Source organism: Vanessa cardui, chromosome 19 (genome assembly GCF_905220365.1).
Source record: "Vanessa cardui chromosome 19, ilVanCard2.1, whole genome shotgun sequence".
Lineage (NCBI taxonomy): Eukaryota > Metazoa > Arthropoda > Insecta > Lepidoptera > Nymphalidae > Vanessa > Vanessa cardui.
In genome coordinates this window covers 10548528-10554916 of record NC_061141.1, presented here as the reverse complement: position 1 = coordinate 10554916, position 6389 = coordinate 10548528, and the positions used below count along the sequence as shown (strand labels likewise).

General features: G+C 38.4%; 1 pseudogene; it reads right to left on the bottom strand.

Annotated features, from left to right (window-relative positions):
* Positions 1–1592: 1592 nt before the first annotated feature.
* On the bottom strand, positions 1593–4139 carry LOC124537762 (annotated as a pseudogene).
* Positions 4140–6389: the final 2250 nt, after the last annotated feature.

The window sequence follows — 6389 nt, the reverse complement described above, 5'->3', positions numbered from 1 at the left end:
TCCTTTTCGGGACTAATCTTGTTTCAATACGAAATATAAACACGACGCGAAAAACAGTCCTTTTCGGGACTAATCTTGTTTCAACGACGGCGTCTTAACAAAGTGCTGCTACACCTTGTAACAATGTAATATGATGATTTACAAGACCATACTGTGCAATACTTTGGGTCAGCTCCTTATCTCTACCTTGGGTGGCCACCAATTTCCCTGAAGCATCCCTTTTTGTAGTTCTTTCTGCCACGGATGATAAAACTCTGAATTTGGTTACACCTGTTCTAACTTAATCAAAAAATCCTTTAAATAATGTCATCAACTCAACAGTGGGAGTAACTATTAAAAAATTGATTTCTATCTTATCATCTTGTCATCTAATCTCTTATATATCTAATAGTTTGAACCACTTAAGTTGTGGAATATATACGTCATCTGTTTCAGCTCCAGATGTTATACTCTGTTTAATTTTCTGAGCCTCTTGCGCATATGTAGACTTCAAGTTTCTTATTTTAGTATAAACTTCTTTACTTCCAAACCCTGGTATGTTCATAACTTCACTTATACGTAAAAGGGCCGTATCTCAGGCTCCCTTAATTTTGTACTTAGGGGCTTTACAGTTGTAAAGGCCTTCATGTTTTATTTTATTTATTTATTTATTTATATGGAATATACAAACATTATTACAACCAATCAATTGAAAATAATTCATACAAAAATAAATACATAAACCAATTAAGTTTCCACCGATTACAAGTTCATTTGGAGCTAAGAAGAATAAAACGTATAAACACACGTTGGCCAAAATATAAAATAACAGATTAAAATTAAAATATAAAAATTGATGACATTGAGCAAAATAATAATATGATCAATGAAAATTAAGACATTATTTAAAAAAAAATCATGATGGTGCTCCCACATTGCCGTTAGAAAATGTTTGTAAACATTTTCTAACATAATTACATTTACTCACAAATGTTGTCACATTTTGTAAGAAATGAAACAGTTTCTTTCAGTTCTTGTTATAAGTGCTCCTACACTAATAGAAAATGTTTACTAACATTTTATAACATTAAAATCTGATACGGGCTCGCAGTTTATTTGCGTTCTGAGAGCGTCTACACGAAAATGGAAGAGGATTTGCTCATTGGAATAGCTTTCATCTTTTGTTTAAAAAAGAAGAAAAAGCGCTCTTATTGGATACGCCAAACGCTAAAAGCTAGAGGAAAATATAGTGCCACAGACTTTTGGCAACTGGTAGCAGTTATAAAAGTCTTGGAAATGTGTTCAAGTTGTCAGACCAAGTGATATCTATAATCATACTAGAAGTGTGTGAGGCTCTCAATGAGGTTTTACAAGAATACATAAAGGTAAGTCAAACAACATTTTTATTTATTTTATTTTTGATTACTTTTAATATTATCTAACAAAACTTTCTGAGCTGTTGTGGTGCGAGGGTGGGTACCTAACTACTACGTTGAAAAAAAAGCACACACATTAACAAAAATAATTTCTGTCTTTACAAACATATATTAACGAAAAAGCAACACGAGCTTATTTTTTTGCACACAATTGAGACAAATCATACTTTACTGATATTCACCTTACTGATTACATTTTTAATAATCAACAAATCAAACATGTATTTTTTAATTTTGGATTGATCCAGACAAATCGTTTAATGATTGGGTCGAATCTTGGCTTGATTCCGATAAATTAGACGGACTCGGTGTTCTTGCGCTGGTACGAGGATGTGCAGTATGTGCCCTGGAGCTATCCGAAGAACTGGTTTCAAATGAAGCTGAGGGACTCGGTGCGGTGTAATATCCTCTCGAGCTACAGACAGCATTATTTTTCAAAAGAGGATAGATTTGGTTTAGAGTTGTATCCCCAGGAACTACTAGCAGTTGGGTTTGTAGGAAATTCATATTGTCCTATTGATGCATTGTACAAAATATTGTTAATGTCATGTTGAGCAGTATTCCTAGCATAACTGTGTTTTATTTGTTTAAGTTTCATAGAGACATACTCTCCAAATGCGTCACATGCGTCATCACTTTCATCCCTGCTCTTTCTAGTTTCATACATGTTTTGTAAAATCTTTACAGCTTCTTGTTGTATTGTATCTTTTTCAACTGGCAGTCTTCTTTTGCGAAATGGTTTTGGGGTGGCCTGAGTTTCGTTTATAGTGGTGGGTGGCGTGCCGGGAGTTTCATTTATATTGACAGTATTTTCTGTTTCGTTTAAACTGAGAGTGTTTTCTGAATCACTTCTGTTTTTCGTTACCCCGTTTTCATCGTTACTCTGAAAGAATAGAAAGAGTAAACGAAAACTTCAAGTTACTTAATCTTCTGTTTTTGTTCCAGATACCAACAACACCTCAAGAGTGACTACACGTGGCAAATACATTTAAAAAATTGGAATTTCCCAAATTGCTTAGGAAGTATCGATGAAAAGCACGTAGCCATACAAAAGCCAATTGATAGCGGCAGTGAATATTACAATTATAAGGGACTAGCTTTTGCCCGCGACTTCGTTCGCGTGGACTTCAGGTTCGTCCCGTCTAGTCTAGTAATAAGTAAGAAATACGGTAACTAAGCACTGCAGAGCCCTAATCATAGGTCTATAGGTAGCTACTGCAGTATGCTCCTATAAACTACATTTAACGATCTTTTTCCTTCAGCATAAACATGCAGATTCTTCGCTTTGAAAACACGTGAGCAAGCCACATAGAGCTGACCGTGAATGTAGGCGTGCCAAAATGTAGGCCTGCTACCTTCAAGGTTTGACCCTGCGATTTGTTGATCGTCTTTGAAAATGCGACTTTTAATGGGAACTGCAGGAGTTTAAAATTGAATGGCAAGTCGTTGGGTATGATTGGGATGCGCGGTATAAGAACATTGTCTCCCTTGGCTTCTCCAGTTAAAATTGTAGCCTTCACTATATGCCTTCCTAATTCGGTAACTCGCAACCGAGTACCGTTACATAATCTTGGCGCATCCAGGTTACGCATTAACAAAACGGGTACACCTACCTTTAATTCCAACTTGTGTGATGGCACCCCGGACAACTCTAAAGAGTTTAGGAACTCTACGGGATAACTTGTAGTGTCATCGCATGACATAACTGTGTCAATGGAATTATACACTGATGTTTCGCTGTTTATTTCGGCCAAGATTTTTTTATTTATTTTCGGCCCAGTCTCATTTTTTGATGCCAATATGGTTCTTTCACACAACCAATTTTCGTCAAAAATATTTTGTTGCAGATTCGGAAAAACTTGTTCAATATGTTCGTTTTCTGTCTCCACAGCATGACAAAATTGCTGTGTTAAAAGAACCATACCTTCTTGGTCGGTGTTTAGGTGGCCTTCACCAATTTCTAGCAGTTTTTGAGCATATGCTCCTGATTCGACATCGCTAAATAACTGGACTCGCATGTTAGTGGTAAAATAAAGCTTTTCATTATTAGACCACAGATATGAGGCTTTTAGACATGCGTTAATTGTCTGTCTAAAGTGCCTCTCTCGATAACAGGTAAAGTCTGTCTAAAATCCCCTGCCAATAACACTACCACACCACCCATCAACTTTCGATTGCTGTGAATATCTTGTAGACAGCGATCAAGCGCCTCAATGGCGCGTTTGTGTGACATAGTGCACATTGTTGCAAGAGGGCGCCACGAGCACTGCTCTTACTGATGTTGCACGTTGGGGTTTCTTCGCTCGCCAGATTAAGAGGTAATTTAAAAACCGAATGTGCCGTTCGTCCACCGTTCAGCAATGTTGCAGCGATCCCAGAAGAAGCCACCGCTAATGCAACTTTACGGTCCTTACGAATTTTTGCTAGAAGCAAATTAAGCAAAAAATGTTTTACCTGTACCGCCCGGGGCGTCAAGAAAGAAAAGGCCACCTTTGTCAAGCTCAACTCGTTGTAATTTTTTGTTATAAATGTTTTTTTGTTCGGGTAGCAGGCGTGGTTCAGTTTCGCTGACCTGAGCGTCTAATAAAGCAATATCGTAGCTTATCGACGCTCTGGTGTAGGCATACCGAAGTCGGACAATTTCTTACCGGAAATCGTTATTATTTTGTTCTCTATATGTCTCAGTGCTTCATTGAAACATAGATCATTGTTGACTTGATCCATCCTTTCAAATCTATGCAAGATATCCTCCGATAATGCAGATTTATACTTATCCCATAGTTAAAGAGGATTGGATAAACTGCAAGTGCATATCAATATTGCAAATAGTTCTCTTATTTGCGAAGGAGAGCGACACAGCACTGCCTCTTCCATTGTGGCATCCTAGTGGTTGTCATCTTCCAACAACCCCAACTTCTCACACGCTTGTCGAAAAGTTTCAAGTTCTTGACCGTCAACTGTTTTTAGATCCAAGAAGCTAGGGCCCTGTTCTACATTCAGCAACATTCGCAAACAGTAACATTCGAAGTTACTAACATGCACTGTGTAAATACGCCCAAGAGCATCTCCTGCCTTCACACCTGGCCAGCCGTCGACAGGTGTACCTTGTAAACGACGTTTCCATTCTTTCGACGACACGTTCTATGTATAGTAGCGGGGTACGTCAACATAAAGTAATGCTTTTGCAAATGCGTCATTTTGGCAAAGCAGGAAAAATGCAGTAAGTATCGTCTTAGGTGGTGCGGCCATTCTCTCTCTAAAATTGTTTTCATTGAAGTAAATCCGCTGACCATTAGACAGATGAACCGCAAGGTGAGTGACTGTTGGGTGTCTTTCATGCAGAGGCAGACCCAAGATCCGCCAAGCTGCTTCGTTACTACTAACATATCTACCGGCTCGATACGTTTGCACCTCATCTCTCGGGTCAATATTAACATTCCCTTGCTGTCGAATGTTAAAAATAGCCTGGTCGCTGCCTTTGTTTATATATTTACAAATATATTTTATCGCCTGTACCGTATTGCAGAACTCTACATTTATGTGACAGTTATAAATTTTAGACAGAAGAGGAGAATATGGGACAATGCAGCTATTGTCAACCAATACTTCTTGTGTTCCACCTCGGGTTTTTAGAGTTATCGTTCGGCCGCCATCTCCTGGTGCTCTACGCCTGTACAAAGCGCCCTTGGATACTTTTTTGTGCATTTTCCTTCTTTCATGCATGGTGATGACGGATTTAGTGCACCACAGGGACCGTGAATCATATTTTTGATTACAGTATCGTAGAGTTTTCGATCACTTTCTGGATTTGGTATCTCCGCACTTATGACTTCATCAATTTGGTTGGGGCGTAATTTTTCCGTCAACCACAGCAGTAAGTGCACGTGAGACAGACCTCCTTTTTGCCACTCGATCGAGTACATGAAACACTTAATATCTCCAAATATTTTACCTTTTGTAAGTAGAGCAACAAATTTTTGTACTTTTATTTTAGATAACCTGTAATCCTGACGATGGGAGTACCAATTGACCCAAATTGTTTGGATCTAAATCCGCATCATTCCTGACCGCGTCTTGTAAATGTATATAGTTTTCTGCTCGCAGTTTTGTTTGGTTTAATGCAATAAACCTTAAGCGCTCACTCTCCACTTTCACATACATGTCCACCAAAAACTGAAGAAAGAGAAGCCTACATCGAAGAAATAAATTAAAATTGTTGCGTCGTACCATCATATGATACGCATAAAAGTCTTTGCACGACACTTTTTTGTTCGGTATAGGCTGTTTTGTAACTGGGTTTGTCTGAGGAATATTAAAACTGTACCCCTCTTGTCCTTTCCAAAAAATTATCGGGTACTCGAGTGCATCATAAAATCTATGAGTGTCTGGAACTCTAGTAAGCCGGCCATCGTGCGCCTGAATAACAATGTCCCGAGACGCAGTTTGTTCAGTACGTATCAGCCGTAGTAGTTATACTACGGCAGCTATTTCGTTTGTGGTCGAGGCATTGAATCGTCTTTCGTGTACACCACGTGGTACACGATCTGGGTGTATCACGACCTTGTAATTATGGCTAGTCACTCTATCTTTAGCCATTTTAAATTCATGCACTAAAACGTTGTGATCATGTAGAACATTTTGTATTTTTTGATCTGCGTTTCTTTCCACACCTTGTGCTTCCTCATCACCCATGAAATAAAGTTGCAAAAATTTTGGTTGCGTATTAGTAGCAGGAAGCAAAGAGCCAATTGTGTGGTATATTTGCCCTTGGATTGTAAAAGTCGGGCAAAATCCTGGCATCGACACAATGTTATCAGCTCCAAAAGATGTCATATGGAAGCATGTATTGTATTTTCTTATGTTTTTTAAAAACGGCGAGACTCATCTGTTTCATTTGAAAAAAGTTCTTTAAGAGGTTCAACAGGCTCGTCTATTGAAGGAAGAACTACTTTTCCTCCCAAACAACACATGCCT